Consider the following 17,730-nt stretch of genomic DNA (forward strand, 5'->3'; position numbering starts at 1 on the left):
AGCCTTTGACAGGTGCTATTGGAACAAGTTCATCAATGCTATTCACTTCACCTGTCAGTGGTTTTAATATTACGGCTGATCAATGTGTGTGTGTGTGTGTGCATGTGTATATATATATATATATATATGTATTTATATCTATAATATAAATGCCTAGTGGCGTGTGTTAGTCTGTCTGTGTGTGTGTGTGTGTGGAAAAAATAAATCCAAGCTGCAGCGCCACCTGCTGGGTGGAGTTATACACTGACCTACTAAATTCTTATTGTGTGTGGGAAAAAAATTCAGAAAGGGCTGAAATTTGGTATACTAAGATGTTTTTAATTTGTTAATTTAATTTGTTAATTGTTAAAAGTGTTTATAAAGACTTTAAAAAAATATATATATATTTCTTGAAGAAGTGACAGTTGGGAGTGGTTGGTGGTTGCCGGGGGTGACAGTGGGGAGTGGTTGGTGGTTGCCGGGGGTGACAGAGTGAGAGGAGTGTGATACTCAGGACCGCTGAGAGAGATCCCTGTGTCTGGATAGACATCTGGATAGATGTGGCGATGAAAATGAAGGATGAGGTGATGGAGAAGAATGATGAGGTGGTGACATGTGGACAAAACCACGTTAAAAAAGGGCGCTTGCGTCGGGAAGTAACGCTCTTCCCCTGAGGAGGCCTGGGCTATGGCCAAATGCATGACAAGAACCTTTTTAACACCTTAAGTAGCTTGATTTGACTAGAATGCATGGGTATCATGCACGGGTTAACTTGTATATATATATATATATATATATATATATATATGTGTGTATATTGGTAGAACCACTGGGAAATTGGTAAATCACAGGCATATGTCTCAGGCTTTCTGTTTCATATGCTCTAAAGCCCCAGGTAAATTGTGGTTTGGAAACACTTCCCGGGATTTGTTTTCAGCTCTATGAAAAACTAGTAAGGGTCCCCTGGGGTATGAATGGCGAAGCTCCATTCATATGCCCCAGTCTGGGTCTTCTGATCATCTAGTCTAACACAAGCTGATTACTGGTTGCACCTGTAATATGTGTTTAAAAGAATGTCAGTGTGATCAGTCTCAGTCTCTCATTCCCTGGGGAGCAGGCGAGATACCTATGGGGAGATCCTGAAATTGGAGACCAGTAAGTGCTGATGTTTTGTGTGTGTGTAACACAAAGTCCTTCACTTGAAAGAGGGTGTTTCTGTGTGTTAGTAAGAAGCCAGACAGGCTAGAAACTTTTGTTTATGATTTGGTTGCTTTGAATATGGTGAATAAAACTAGCTGCTTCTAGTTAAACCAAAACAATTGACTTGTGTGATATCCTTGGCTGATCAGTCTGAAGCACAGCTGTCTATCTCAGATTACTGTAATCTCAATATGATCTGATTGACTGTGAGCAGCCGATAAGCAACATTTTAGTTTGCTTTTGTGACAATTGTGTGAGGGACATTATCACATCTGCACTAGTAAGCAGCCAAAATACAGGACAACCCCCCAAAAAAACCCCCACTTTTTTTTAACAAAACAATTGTATTTTTGGGGGGGCTCAGAGTAAAACACAAGCAATATACCCTCTGCTTCTATGGCTCACTAAGAAGCATATCTGCGTCAATCTGTTGGAAAAACTCTGAAATTATATAACAAAATGGCTCACCCCACTAAGACTTTCTTAAGGATTCCTCATTGCCAATAATGGAGTCAACATTGTGTGCATATTACAACTGGGTGAATGTCAACACATACCATGCTTTGCACACACAATAAACTTGGCTGTTCAGAATTTCTTGCAAAATGAGAGGTTGATGCAGAAAAAGCTTTCTCCGGCCTGTATAATTTCTAGACCTTTTCGGCATTTAGCAACTGCATGTAGATCATTGCAGTTGCTTCAAAGAAAATGACCTGCCAGGCCACCTAGTGAAGGAAGAGATAGTACAGAGGTGGAATACCACACTTTATATACTTTAGAAACTGAAGGACCAACATAAAGTCATCAAGACCTACATCAAGCCATGAGATAGTAAGAGGGGGGACATGTTACCTTCCTCTAGTACACTTTAGTATCCTTGCAGTTTTATGGGCTTTGGCCACCTTGGTGTGTCTTCTTTTATAAAATTAAATTTTATTACTGCTGCTGAAATACCTCTTCCATGTGTCACACATGCTGTCTATCTTGAGAATAACAAATACTTTGATTGTATTCCTCAAACCATTTCACTTCTGAATTACGCACACCAGGATCTATCTTCTTTTCTAAAATGACTATTTATGCGGTTGCTATCTGTCTAATGAGCTTTTATTACTGTAGGTGCTGTCTCACTCCAATGTGTCACACATGCTGCTTAATGTTGAGCATAACAAATATGTTGATTGAATCATATTTGAGAACAAGTTAACCCGTGCATGATACTCATGCATTCTAGTCAAATCAAGCTACTTAAGGTGTTAAAAAGGTTCTTGTCATGCATTTGGGGCTAGGCCAGGCCTCCTCAGGGGAAGAGCATTACTTCCCGACGTAAGCGCCGTTTTTTTAACGTGGTTTTGTCCACATGTCACCACCTCATCATTCTTCTCCATCACCTCATCCTTCATCTTCATCGCCACATCCTTAATCTCCATCGTCTTACTGTTCTAAAACCTCTCGATACACAACGTTTCTGCTAAACACCATATCGCTGTGCTCAATCAGTCTTCCTTGAAGGGCAGTATTCATAACCTGCACTTTCACATCACTGCTTCTCCGTACTCGTGAAAATGCGACATGCAATTGTCCATGACCAAAGACAGGCTCTGGTAAATAAATACCCACACGGTCAAGTGTTTGACCCTGTGACTTGTTAATGGTCATAGCAAATTCCGCCTTCAAAGGGAACTGCCGCCGTCTTAGCTTAAATGGCAGTCCTGTTTCGGATGGACATAAGTCAATCCGAGGTATCATCACCTTTACTACCCCTCCCACGGGGAGAAGGGGGGATGATGGAAGTTAACTGACTTCACTATTATAATTTTTTTGTCAAATAATGTCAGTATACCAAATTTCAGGTCAATTAGATGAGCCCTTTCTGAGAAAATAGTTTTTTCCACACACACACACACACACACACACACACACACTAAAACACGCCGCTAGGCTTATACATATTAGATAAAATAGGTTGATTTTCTCAAACCCTTTAAGTTGTGAGGTGGGCCTACCTTAGGATATCTATTTTTCTGAAATGACCATCCTGGCAGTGCTCTGCCTGTTTATTTTTAATTAGTTATAAAGGTGTCCTTTACTTTATAAAACGGCCATCCTGTCAGTCACTGCTCTGGCACTATGGAATTGTATCTTTTTATTAAACTGCCATGTACTTGTGCTGCTGCTCTGTCACTAATTTTAGCCAGCCTTTGGCCAATATTACTGAAAATGTTGAGAATGTTGACCGTTGTGAAGAGGTCATTAAAAAAAAGACTGTAAATGACTATTAATTCGTTTTAATTATATAAATAATAATTTTGGAAAAAACAGCTCAATATTACACCAATTTACCTGATGGTTTGTAGAACATGGGGGTCTAAGCGCATCTCTATAAAATACATTTCTTGATCATTTGTAATTGGTAAAAAAGACAATTTGAATTTCTTCTAGCTGATAAGTGTTTTTCTCCCTCTATTATTTTCATACCTAGAATCAATATCACCACTTGTCTACTGCTGAATGTTACCCATAAGGACTATAGATAAAACTTTAAATGTTGTTTTTATGCATTTTATTAAATGTCCAATTAAAGGTCTTTAAGTATACAATATTAAATTTTACTTTTATCTTTATTCTCAACATGATTAAAAATCGAGAATTTGAGAAAAAACAGATACATACAGATGAGTTCATATTTTTAAGGGTACACAGATACCTTACTACATTCTAGTTTAATTCATTTTTTGTTCTATGCTGTTTTTGTCACCTCTTTTCCATTTTGTGATTTATATCACAATGTTAGTGTCTGAAGTCTGATTACATTGTGTGTGTACAGCAATTTTCTAAAACTAATGTAAATAAAACGACTCTGTCTTTGAATTTGCACAGCAGTCTAATGTTTTTTTTTTATCCCCTCAGATTTTGATTGGCTGCAAAAAGAACATGTTTTTCCATGATAAAAAATGTTTACCTTTTAAATCTTAGTCAAATTAAATTTTGATTTTGCAGTTATGATGCGTGGTGCTTACCATCATTTTTTATATACAATGTACATATACAATAAAATTTACTAATATTTAATATGAAAAATGCCATTTTCTTAATTTATTTATATAAGACCCAGAAGGAGAGACAGATGGCCCAGATGGTCGGCAAAAAGGGCAACCAAGATCAGAACTAGGATACGTTGGAAATTGGCTTTGCAGAGGCATGGGCCTTAGAGTAGGCTGGCCCATCCAGGGTGAATCCCATTGAAGGTAAATAAATGATCTTATCCTAGCTGAAAAGATGTCTTTATTTTATGCATGACACTGTAGGCATTAGATGACTCAATGTTGGTCACGCAAAATGAGTGTGAATGTCTAAATTCAATGAGTGCATATGAGTTTGAATTAATTGAAAATTATTATCTTGTGATTTAACCTTTTTGCAAGGAAGAATCCAGAAGCTGTTTCTGCACATATAAACAAGCCTGCCACAAATGTATTTTTTTTTTAAAAGTGCAATATTATGGCATTCTCTAAGAAACATAGAGATCATATGTGTCCAAATGGTGTAATTCATATAGGTTTTTGCATATTCGGGCCACGGAAACACATTTAATTCGTTCTACTCTGCAAAATGGAGCTATGTGTACTTGTATAATATACTAGACTATATTACAAAAATGTTAAATTACAACAAACTCCAAACCATCAACATTGATGGATATGGTAATAATGGAAATCTCTCCTTCATGGAAAAAGGAGAGATGGCCCAGGCATACCTGGATGGCATTTATCGTGAGCTGGGTGTTATGTGGGTTTGCTTAAGCCATTTAATGGATAATGTTGAGTAATTAAAATATTTTCTTAAATAATTTTTAAACAAAATATACTTTTACTTTAAAATATGTTTTATTGTTGTTTTAATTGTGTTTTACTTACCAACAATTGTAATTGTTATGGGATTGTATTTTTTAAAAAAACTGCTGGAATTAAAAATTTAGATACGAGCAGAGCACTGATGAGGCTTACAATATGGCAAAAGTCTTTCTATACATAGACAGGTTTTGGTTAAAACCTTACTTAATGTCCTGCTTCCTTTGTTATTGAATATTACCACTTAATATTCTCACTTTATACTGTATCTCTGCTATCAAGTGGAGAGAAGCAAGCACCATTGAAAATATGATGGTCTGCAATGTGCATTAAATACTGGTACAAATTGTACACCAATGTTTTCAATGGCAAGTAAACAAACATAAAAAATATGCTGTAAAGCATGAAAAGACAGAATTCTACAGTGGGCAATCCATCCTTTTAAATGAACCTAGGACTTGAAAAGCTTCTATGGCTTGGTAACTGCTAATGATTGCTGGGCAGATGGCTATATATACCTGTCCCTTCCAATTTTCTCTCTTTAGCACTTTCACTTAATTTCCCAGCAATCACATTGTCCCCACAAACTAGTTTATCTAATAATATAATAAGTGTAGCAGTAAGCTGAGGGCTTTTAAAATTATCTCTGGATCTCTGAATAGATACTTACCATTAGGGATTAAGTCTTATGGTTTTTATTTTAAGCCAGCCAATAAGATGTCCCTGGGAGGTTTTGTTTATTCTGTATAAATGGAGTGAGCAAGGAATGCTGGGTCTTTCTGTTCCTGATCGTCACTGATACTGCCCCCCCCACCCTGATTAGGTTTAGTAAGTTGTGCTAACATTTCTTCATTTATACAGATGAAGAGCAGTGGGTAGGAGAGCTGTGCAGCCGGCGGCTAGTTGAAGGTGCTACTCCTATCGCTCGTCACTGCTCATTTCGAAGAACATGATTCTTGACCCTTGGCGTGCTTTGCATGGCACAGCGATGTCAAGTCTAGAAGACAGCAGTCACGTTGACGCCAGATTAGCACCGGCCAATTGGTAAAGATGAGATTCTTGGTTAGTGATTGAGCGTTTGTCCCCAACGGTTTATTGCCTGAAGATAAGTTGTTAGGTGCTTGCTATGCTCTCACTGCCACCATGAAGGTTTAATATTTAAATAAACTGCGACCTTTAATTTTCCAAATATCTGTGTCTGTGTCTTATTTCAGGTTTAGATTGTTACATACACTTAGCTAGGCTGGTATAGTGCCAAGTAAGAAAGATCTCACAATATTATTTTAGTACATTCCATGATGGCATTCTGTTGTAAAATGTATGTGGTAATATTTACTAACTGCAGAAGGAGCACAGTGTTTGCCTGTCACAACAATACACTAGAATGGTAATGCTAACTAGGAAACTGAGAAGTTATTGAAATAGGAACCCATGTGAAAATTCCTACATTCTGATTAAAGGAAAAACAAACACAAAACAAGCACCTCTGGAGTAATATTATTTTTTATTATTATTACCATTTATTTATATAGCGCCACTAATTCGGCAAAACTGTACAGAGACCTCACTCACATCAGTCCCTGCCCCATTAGGGCTTACAGTCTAAATTCCCTAACACACACACACACACAGACAGGCACACATAGTAGGGTCAATTTGTTAGCGGCCAATTAACCTACCAGTATGTTTTTTGGAGTGTGGGAAGAAACCAGAGCACTAGGAGGAAACCCATGCAAACATAGGGAGAACATACAAACTCCTCAGAGATAAGGCCATGGTCGGGAGTTGAACTCATGAACCCAGGGCTGTAAGGCAGAAGTCCTAACCACTTAGCCACCGTACTGCCCATTATTTAACAGTGGACTCCATTTAATGCAAACTGTCATATTTCTGGTGGCTTTAAAACAGCTGCACATTGCCCTACAAGCTGCTGTATTTACAATCCAGCAGTTTAGAGCCTGAAAAATCAAACCTACATTTGGTGGTTTTAAAACCCCAAGTTGCATGCGCTTTGAGAAATCTGCATATGGTTTAGGTGAAACTGGCATTAGCATTGTTTAAAAAACCTCCCTCCCCATGTGTAACAGGCTGTGCTACTTGGCATTGAGACTGTTTGAGCCCCTGCACCGAGTTGCCTAGCTCAATGCTAAGCATTAGGTCCCTTTTCATACACCTGGCTGACTGTTACCAGTGAAATAAAATAAATTGTGTCCCCTCTTGTATTTAATAATAACTGAATGTGTCCCTTGTATATATTAATAAATAATAGGTGGTAATAATGTGCAGGCCACGTTACTTTTACCAGTAACGCGGCCTGCACATTATTACCATTATTACGGTAATAATGGGCTTAATTACCGTTATTATGGTAGTTTCAACTCCAGCTTTGCTGCAAGCAGAAAGCCGGGTTAAAATTACCGTAATAGCGGTAATACATTTAACGCCACGGTAATTCGGAGGGAATTGAATTCCCCCTATAGTGTCCCTTATATTGATTAATAAATAATAGTGGCACTATTATTTATTAATCAACATAGCAGGCACTATAATTTATTAATACATACAATTGGGCACACTCAGTTATTATTAAATATAAGGAAACACATGATTTATTTTATTCCCTACTACCCACTGGCCAGGGGTTTCAGGACGCATCCAATGCAGCATAGCAAAGGGCCGGGTATGTCTAGGTGAGGAAATTTATTCAAACTGCATTTTAGCAAAATATACCTCCATGAGTTATTCTGATAATTTTAAAAACTGACAAGAAGTCACATGGAGAAAAACTCCTGTTTGCCAGCACTCAGGACACAGAATAAAATAAGGAAAATACAAACCCCAATATAAGCCTCCATACACTAATAAGCAGGATTAAAAAATGATATAAAACAGCAAGGTGAATCCTAATAAGTTTATTTGGTTCCTACTGTTCATCAATATGCTGTACAGCTCAGACACAGCATGTTATTTGAAACTGCTAAAGCCTGAATGATTTCTCTTTGTGAACCAATTTAGAAACATTTTTGACCCAGTATTTGTGACTTATTATCTGGCTGCAAAACACTGATATTCATAGAAACTTGCCATATTAGAAATTTGCCAAAAAAGGTCACCCATCTCTATTTATGTGGTATTCATTCATGGTTGGCTTGTAAGTATTATGGTTCAGCCTTCCATACCTCATACTCCCATATTCTGATTAGGCATGGCCAATCTTCCTCTCCTCTTCTGTGTTTTGATGTGTTACCACTAGTTTTAAAAGGCGGCTCAGTGCACAATCTTATGTTATGGTCCAAAGGTGTAACAGGTGTTACTGAGAATGTTTATTTATGTTACCAGTGTTACTGAAATTGCTTAAATAATGATAACACTAATATAAAAATATAGTGTTGACATTAGAAATTAGTATGCATGAGGAATGTGTTCTAATGTGATATAAAGAGCAGGAATGAGTATAATTAAAAACTAAGAAAAAGTAGGGTCAGTTGATAGGGAGCACAAAGAAGTGAGACAGTTGAGTGGAGGAGAACAAGAGAGAAAGGGAGGACATGTGAGAGGTGAGGAAAAGGAGAATTTAACAATAAAGTATATGAAATGAGAGTATTTTGACAGATTAAGAAGATAACGATCAATAGAAAAGGAGAATAAGTTATAGAGAACCTCAAATCACAAAGATGAGAATCTGTGTGCATGAAATATGTCAGTTATTAGAAGTGTATCAACTCAAGGTCCAGTAGTAAACAGTATGTGTAATTTGCCTACAGATATTTTTATAACTACTTTACAGTAGTTCTCTAAAAAAAAGAACTGGATTTAGAGATAATGAGACTAAGGGCTAGATTTACTAAGCTGCGGGTTTGAAAAAGTGGGGATGTTGCCTATAGCAACCAATCAGATTCTAGCTTTCATTTATTTAGTACATTCTACAAAATGACAGCTAGAATCTGATTGGTTGCTATAGGCAACATCTCCACTTTTTCAAACCCGCAGCTTAGTAAATCTAGCCCTAAGATTCTACTTCAAGCAGAACCAGTTAAATTATAATAACCTTTTACTTCACTCACTGTCGTAAGATAGTTAACACATAAATATATAGTATCTGGAGTGTGTACATCTTTCTACAGACATTTGTGTCATCAGTCATTTATTGAAACGTTAAAACTTAATTCAAAAACAACATCTTTTGCAATTTTATAGAAACAAGGTGAGGTTTAAATGATATAGTTTATGATTTTTTGGAGATGGTTTTGACAAAAGACTATCTAATGTGGCAACAAAATTGAAAGTGGAAACCATCTTCATTTACTGTAGTTTATTCATTAGTTCAAGACATATTGGTCAGCATGATTAAATTATAAAAATTGCACAAGGATATTCAATGCACTGATTTTACTAGACTCCTCAGCGCTGCAACAGTTAAATACCTCATTTGTCAATACGTGCACCAATGGCCATTCAAGAGTGATATATATGAACTCTATAAATATATTGTAAAAATATATATTTTATCGTATAAGACCAGTGATTTCAAACATAGGGTAATAATATTAAAGTTATGGTTTATAAAAAAAGAATTATTAGTAGCCTAACAATCACATTTATGATGTGTAAGTTTAGGGTTGAAAAGTTATAAATGCGTGATTTAGGGAGTAGTATGATATGATTCAGAAGATTAGTTAAATTATATAGATTACATGTTGTTTTCTTGTATACATTGAATGTATTGTGTTCTGGGATGTGCTGTATGATATTCATCACTGTTGTTATTGCGTAATCAATATTTTCCATTGCTATAATAAAAAACATAATATCTAATATATATAAGCCTAGTGGCGTGTGTTAGTCTGTGTGTGGGGAAAAAAAACAACAAGCTGCAGCGCCACCTGCTGGGCGGAGTGATACACTGACCTACTAAATTCTTAGCATTATCTAATATATATAAAAGTAAAAGCCTAGTGTTAGTGTGTGTGTGTGTGTGTGTGTGTGTGTGTGTGTTGTTCTTTACTATTTTCTCAGAAAGGGCTCATCCAATTGACCTGAAATTTGGTATACTGACATTATTTTGACAAAAATTAGAATAGTGAAGTCAGTTAACTTCCATCATCCCACCTTACCCCCGTGGGAGGGGTAGTAAAGGCTAAATTTACGAGTTGAGGGGTCAAACTCATTTTCATGAGGTAATTTTACCTCATGAACACACATTAAAAAGGGCGCTTGCGTCGGGAAGTAACGCTCTTCCCCTGAGGAGGCCTGGGCTAGGCCCAAATGCATGACAAGAACCTTTTTAACACCTTAAGTAGCTTGATTTGACTAGAATGCATGAGTATCATGCACGGGTTAACTTGTAACACATATTTGTGGTGGTCTGCGTGAATAAGATTAAATATTACAAGTGAACTATAGGGAGGGGTTTCCTGAATCTACTTATATTTCAAGTATTTACCCTAAGTGTAGTATAAATTCAAGTAGAGGTACTAACCACTCAATAATACCTAGCAAAAAGGTGTTACAGTGTTTGTTCTGTTGCTATGGGTCTGATGAAAAGTTGAATGCATATGTGTAAAAAACTCCGCTCAAATCAAACGCACTTAAACATAGAATTTTATGTGCATTTGATTAATTGCATTTCATGATTCTCTGCACCAGTAGTATAACGTGCCAAGTTTATGTCAGGGGCTATCAGATACACTTACACCCAAATCACCACATTTTTGAGAATGTTCTGTGACTGCACCACCGGTATCATACATTAATAACATTTTTAGTAAGAATTATTTCATTTCATAAGAAGAAATTTATCTAAACTATGTTCAATCAAAAAAGACTAAAACAACATTATTGTTCATATCAAGTGTGTATATTAGTAGTCTATCATTATAAGATGATATGCTAAATATAAATAATATTAAATATTTGTATTATTAACTAGGGGTGAGCGGGTTCGGATTTTTGAAATCCGAACACCCCCGAACAGTGCTGATCCGAGCCCGGATCCGAGCACTGTTCGGGGATTCCCGCCCGACGCAAAACTCAGAACGATGCAAAACGTCAACATCCCACCCACGGATCTCGCGAGATCCGGATTCATATTATTCACGCTTCCCACCGCCATCTTCACTCGGGCATTGGAGAGGGAAGAGGGAGGGTGTGTTGTGGTGTCCTCTGTCCTGCTCAGTCCAGTGGTGCTGTCCTGTGCTCTGTCCTGCTCAGTCCAGTGGTGGTGCTGCCATAATTCCAGTGGTGCTGTCCTGTGTTATCCTGTGCTGCTTAAGTCCAGTCCAGTGGCACTGCCATATAAGTCCAGTCCAGTGGTGCTGTCCTGTGTCCAGTCCAGTGGTACAGCCATTTAAATCCAGTGGTGCTGTCCTGTGCTGCTTAAGTCCAGTCCAGTGGTACTGCCATATATGTCCAGTCCAGTGGTACAGCCATATAAATCCAATGGGGCTGTCCTGTGCTGCAAAAGTCCAGTGGTTCTGTCCTGTGCTGCTTAAGTCCAGTCCAGTGGTACTGCTGTATAAGTCCAGTGGTACTGCCATATAAGTCCAGTGGTACAGCCGTATAACTCCAGTCCAGTGGTACTCTCCTGTGCCGCATATCATTTTTAAATGCTTTGCCGAGTGTGTGTGGTTTAGGGGTACGCTCTCTTGTGCTGGATATAATGGAAAACAAAAATTTGGAGCATAAAGTTGGGAAAGATCAAGACCCACTTCCTCCTAATGCTGAAGCTGCTGCCACTAGTCATGACATAGACGATGAAATGCCATCAACGTCGTCTGCCAAGGCCGATGCCCAATGTCATAGTAGAGTGCATGTAAAATCCAAAAAGCCAAAGTTCACTAAAATGATCTGGAGGCAAGAGTCAGATGTAGTCTCTGCTCTCTGATCAGAAAATGTTCCTCTGACAATGTGACCCAGTGTTCAGAAACCCATCAGAAGTACTGCATCAATGCCCATCCCTCCCTGTCACAGCAATCTCACGTTTTAATGTCAGGTCCATTCAAATAACTTTGAGAATGATGAGATTATCTGTTTGTGGTACCATTGCTACTAAATGCCTGGTATGCAGTTAGGAAGGTAACGTAAGATGCTGTCATGTTAAGGTGTGGGCAGGTTTGGGCAACCTGTAGCTATCCAACTGTGAACGACTGTGAACGACAAGTCACAGTGAGTCAACAGTTGTCTTCCTTTGGGTAAGTAAAAAGAGTAAGAATGTGTTGTAGCTTGGGGGAGAGGGCTGTAACTGTTTCAAGGGTTATATGGCACAGGAAGTACTGTAAAGGACTCAAGGGCCACAATATGAACTGCAGCAATTGAGGTGTACAGCAGAAAAGATGGAAAAAATTATCTACAGAGGGGAACAAATGTGGAACCACAGGGATCTATTGCAACACATGTGTCAAAGTTAAAGGAGAGTTGTCAACATTTTAAAATAGTTACAGGGACATTTTGCTGCATCCTATCTTGTTACTCACTATGGGCCTGATTCATTAAGGTTCTCAAATGAAGAGGATACTCATTTCAGTCTCCTGGACAAAACCATGTTACAATGTAAGGGGTGCAAATAAGTGTTCTGTTTTACACATAAGAAAAATACTGACTGTTTTTTCATGTAACACACAAATATTTGATAGCTTATTTGTACACTGAAATTTAAAGTTGATATTTGTGTGTTACATGAAAAAACAGTCAGTATTTAACTTATGTGTAAAACAGAACACTTATTTGCACCCCTTCCATTGTAACATGGTTTTGTCCGGGAGACTGAATTGAGAATCCTCTTCATTTAAGAACCTTAATGAATCAGGCCCTATATGATCTGGGTGGACAGTAGAACAGTAGAAGCTGTCATGTGATATTTGCTGACCTTGGTTATAATGCACCTTTTTAGTTTTACCATAATGCTTATAATTTACAGTAGACTGTATGTTGTTCTTTACAGTAAATTCACAATTAATTCTGGAGTGTTTAAATGTATGCAAGTATTGTTCTTTATGCACATTTATTATCACCATCAGCTATTTTATATAGTGCCACTAATTCCGCAGCGCTGTACAGAGAACTCACTCACATCAGTCCCTGCCCCATTGGAGCTTACAGTCTAAATTCTCTAACATACACACACACACAGACTAGGGTCAATTTTATTGGAAGCCAATTATTTATGGGGTATTACAGTCCGTTACAATGAACTCAAAAAAATCAATTATAGTACCAGTAAAGAATATAATAAGTATAATAATCATAGGAGTTAATGGATATACCGTAAATCTACAGAAATAACTGAGTCCTTGATAAACAATACTATTGTCATGAAAGTGCTGCAAGAACCGAGTTGTTATGCAGGGTCATCTAGTACCCAAATTAATGGCGATATAAAACTGAAAAACATGTAACTGACCTCTATTAGTTGCATAGATGGGTTACAGGTTTATGTCACTTCCGGATCTTCCATACCACTGGATTTGGTATTGGATATTTAGAACCATTATCCATTGCTAAATAGCATCTTATTTCTTAATGCTATGGACAGATCTCAAGTCATTATGTAAGAGTGAATGTATTTGCTTTATTTCCTTTATATTGTTTTATGTTTATCAAAGTCATATTCTGCTGTATTGTAAATTATACCTTGTTTTATGTTTACCTTGATACTATATTATAATACATTTTCCCATATTTTACAATTTGAAGAAATCCTTGGTATTTAGATAACATTACTAAAAACTTATTCTAGTTACTAATCTTCCTCTCCATACACTCATTCGTTCTTGTGAGTCCCACACAATGTTCATTACACTTGTCTTGGAATATATATTTTTGTGAAAATATGTTGGGAGAAATTAGCATCTGAAGTAGGTATTGGTTTGACAATATTTTTTCATGTTTGCAATCCCAACAACAGTGGAATCGCGGATGACAAGGTGAAATGTTTGTTTAGAACCATTGTGGCTAAAGGACAAACATTTGGCACAACATTGTGTGACTAAAGAGGCACAGTCATGAAAAAGTAGTTGTAATCACACAAATAAGGATGTGCTTGCTGCACTATTTTTTTTATCTTCTTCACAAATGTCTGTTATATTGTTTATTACTGTATAATGTCATGTGTATATTACATACATTCCAAATTATTGATTTTTTTATTACATATCTGCCACTATATTTAGATTTTCTGATGGCTGTTTCCATCAATGAGAAATTAATAGAATTTATCGGACCACACAGCAAAAGTTAGAGGTGGCCCTTCCCCTACATACTACTCTGCTACTTTTCTCCAATTCCAAAATTACACTCACAAAATCTACTCAAAACCCCTGTTTCATTTTTATCAATCTGATACACTTATGTATTCACTCTTTTTATCTTTAGTAACTGTAAAATCAAAATTCTTAGTGAGTAAATAAAAGTTCAAACTAAGGGGGTCTTTGAGGCATATGGATTTCTGTGTGTCCATAAGGAGTTGTTATGCTAGTTTTCATAGAGCAGCAGTCGCATAAGCTGCGGTGACTATACCTTATCATCTCAGTTTTGGATAATAATATAAATTATTTTTAACTAGGCTATATAAGCTATCACTATCTTTAATTAAAATATATTTTCTGAGACATAAAGTTATGCAAAATGACAGTTCACCACAGTAAGGGCTCTATTTATATTCGACCCTGCCCTGGGCATTGTGAATAAATACACCTTAAATTAAGTTAAGAGAACCTGTCACCAGTTTTTACATTGGCTTAATATTTGCACAAAGCACTGTGTAATATGGAAGAAAATGAGGTAATCTGCTACTCTATTAGTTGTATAGAGGGGTTTCAGGATTATGTCACTGCCTGGTCCGGGGCACTTCCGGTTGGACGTCACGTCGGGTCACTTCCTGATCGTTACGTTTAGGAATTTAGAGACAAGAAAAATAACAGCCACTGTCCCATGGCACTGGAATCCCCCTGGCCCCTTGGATCCACCCTTGGGTTAGCTGTTTTCAATCTTCCACATATCTTTATCACCATTTATTTATATAGCGCCACTAATTTAGCAGCATTGTGAATGAGTTCTCTACACATTCACATCAGTTCCTGCCCTATTGGAGCTTACAGTCTAAATTCCCCAACACACACACAGACAGACTATGGTAAATTTGATAGCAGCCAATTAACTGACTAGTATGTTTTTGGAGTGTGGGAGGAAACTTGAGCACCCGGAGGAAACCCGCACAAACATAGGGAGAACATACACACTCCACAGAGATAAAGCCATGGTTGGGAGTTGAACTCATGACCTCAGTGCTGTGAGGCAGAAGTGCTAACCACATAGCCACCGTGCTGCCCAGAATATTGTCAGGCATTTAATATAGCAGCCTCAAATTGCCCTATAATAACTGTGGTAGTTTGAAGCACTAAACCGCCGGTGATATATGGTGGTTTAAAACCACCACCAAATGTGAATTTTAGCAAATCTCATCCTTTAGAGGCATATTCAATTGTCGCGGAAACGCCAAAAATCTCATGGTGGGCGCACTATTAACGTTATTACGGTAGTTTTCTCACTGGATTTCAGCTTGCAGCTCCCTGAGCCGTGAGTTGAAATCCAGCTTACTATTACCGTAATAACGGTAGTAGTTTTAACACCGCGGAAAACAGCGACAATTGAATATGCCCCTTAATGTTTGAGTGAATAGACTTCAGGTGGAGCTGTACTTAAATGTATTACTGTGCTGTCATTGTGTTATAGCAATATGCTCTGTTGTATAAAAAATGTTCTAATTTTGTTCTCTAACTGGGCTTACCTGAAAGATGTGTTATGTCTGTATGGCGAGATAACTACACAGTTTAATATAAAAGTTATTCAACAAAGAACTTTCCAGTGTGTGCCTATTGACAGAATGCGTAATCTGCAACAGTACTGTCCATATCAACTGCGGATTAGCACATTGTTAGGCACACTTTGTCCAATCTAATAAACAGCTTCAACTGCTCAAAAAAGCTACATTTAATAAAAATAATTCCGATATCCCCACTACATAGCCAAAAATAATAAATAATAACTACGGAGAAACGCATCAGTCTTTTTTTAATCAAGGGACCCTGCTAAGTAATGTTTAATATATCCTGAATTGACACATATCTATTTTATTGTTATTCACTGAGCAGCTGTCACTCAGATAGATTGACTGCCTTTATCCGAGATTCATATTATGCGCAAATGCTCAATAATGCAACTTCCAGAACCATTCACAAAAGCTGAGCAATACCTCTGTTTGAGCTATGTTATCATTTAGATTAGAAATAGCATGTTGCACTTTATTTTAAGTCCCCGGGTCCAGCACAATATTAGAACTACTGTGTTTTGTATAGCTCCTAATTTTGAATCAACTACACCAACATTTGAATACAGCTACTGAGCTCTGACATATTAGAGAATGTGGATGGGGCAAACTATGCTGTTTAGTTTGTCTTCCATTGATAAATTGTGACTTGAGTGCGACCTAATTCAATTACACAATTTCTTATGTTTGTAGCCAATATTGTACTGTATACTGTATTGTACTTTCTTTGTGAGACATACGGATATATAGATGTATATTAATTAGCAAGAATTCTTGAGTTTTAATTTCTGCAACAATTAATTGTCATGTTGCATGTTACTTGTATAATAAATTAATTTCACAATGGTTAGATCTAAACTTGGCTAACCTGTCATATTGCTCTATTTAGATCAGTTTATCATTCTATTGTTATTTATCATTTCTAATATCATTGCTGCTGTTTTCATTTCATTAGTTGTCTCTCTGGGGATTGCAGACATTCCTTTAGCGGCAGCTTTTTTATTTACTTTATGAGATCTTAATTGTCATTTATGTTTTTAATGCCATACGATTTTGTCTTTGTTTGTCAATGCTGCCTCACTCTCATGATTAAGTTAAACAACAATGGCTAAACCAAACATTATTTTAGAAGAAAAATGGAAATGTTTTATTTCATGAAAGAGGTGGTTCTAAAATGATAGGAGGTTGGAATTTGATGTTATATCTTCAGATGTTTATGTTTCACTGCAAACCGAGGCACACTTGTACTTTGTTGAGGTGTCTCTAGTGAGTGAAAAGTGTTCTGTGCTGCCCAAATAGGTACATTATTACAAACCCCAAGTGATTTGTAGTGTGCATTCGCCAATGACCTCCTTACTTTTTTAGCCTAATATACCTGGAGCAAAAGCTGAATAGGGTGAATTGCAAGTCACAAATTTAATCTTGCAAATTTTGAGGTGGACAAATCGTTTTGTTATTATAGATGCCTCTCAATTGTGTTCATAAATAAAAGTTTTCTGGTCATCATAACACAAAGAAAACATTTGTATTGGTCACCAGAACTCATTGGTGGCTTAAGTTAAGTATGGACAACCTCACAAGCTCCTGTTGGTTCCCTTCTCCCTCTCCCTTTTCTAGTGAAACCATGGACCCATATGTCTTTGGATATTATCACTAATCGTCACCCTGCAAAACTTTTGCAGTCATCTTGGTCATGATAGTTCACTTTCCTAATGTAACCCCCTGTCACTGTGTGTAGTGTGATGTGCAAAGGGTACACAGTGCACCTCCTTCTCAAGCCCTGGCTAGCTGATGGGCATGGGTGTAAATGATCAGGGGGTCCCTGCACATGCAGGTGTTTCTTTGTAGTTAGTGGGACACAGGTAATGTCACTTTGGT

This window comes from Mixophyes fleayi, chromosome 6, assembly GCF_038048845.1.
Source record: "Mixophyes fleayi isolate aMixFle1 chromosome 6, aMixFle1.hap1, whole genome shotgun sequence".
Taxonomy (NCBI): domain Eukaryota; kingdom Metazoa; phylum Chordata; class Amphibia; order Anura; family Limnodynastidae; genus Mixophyes; species Mixophyes fleayi.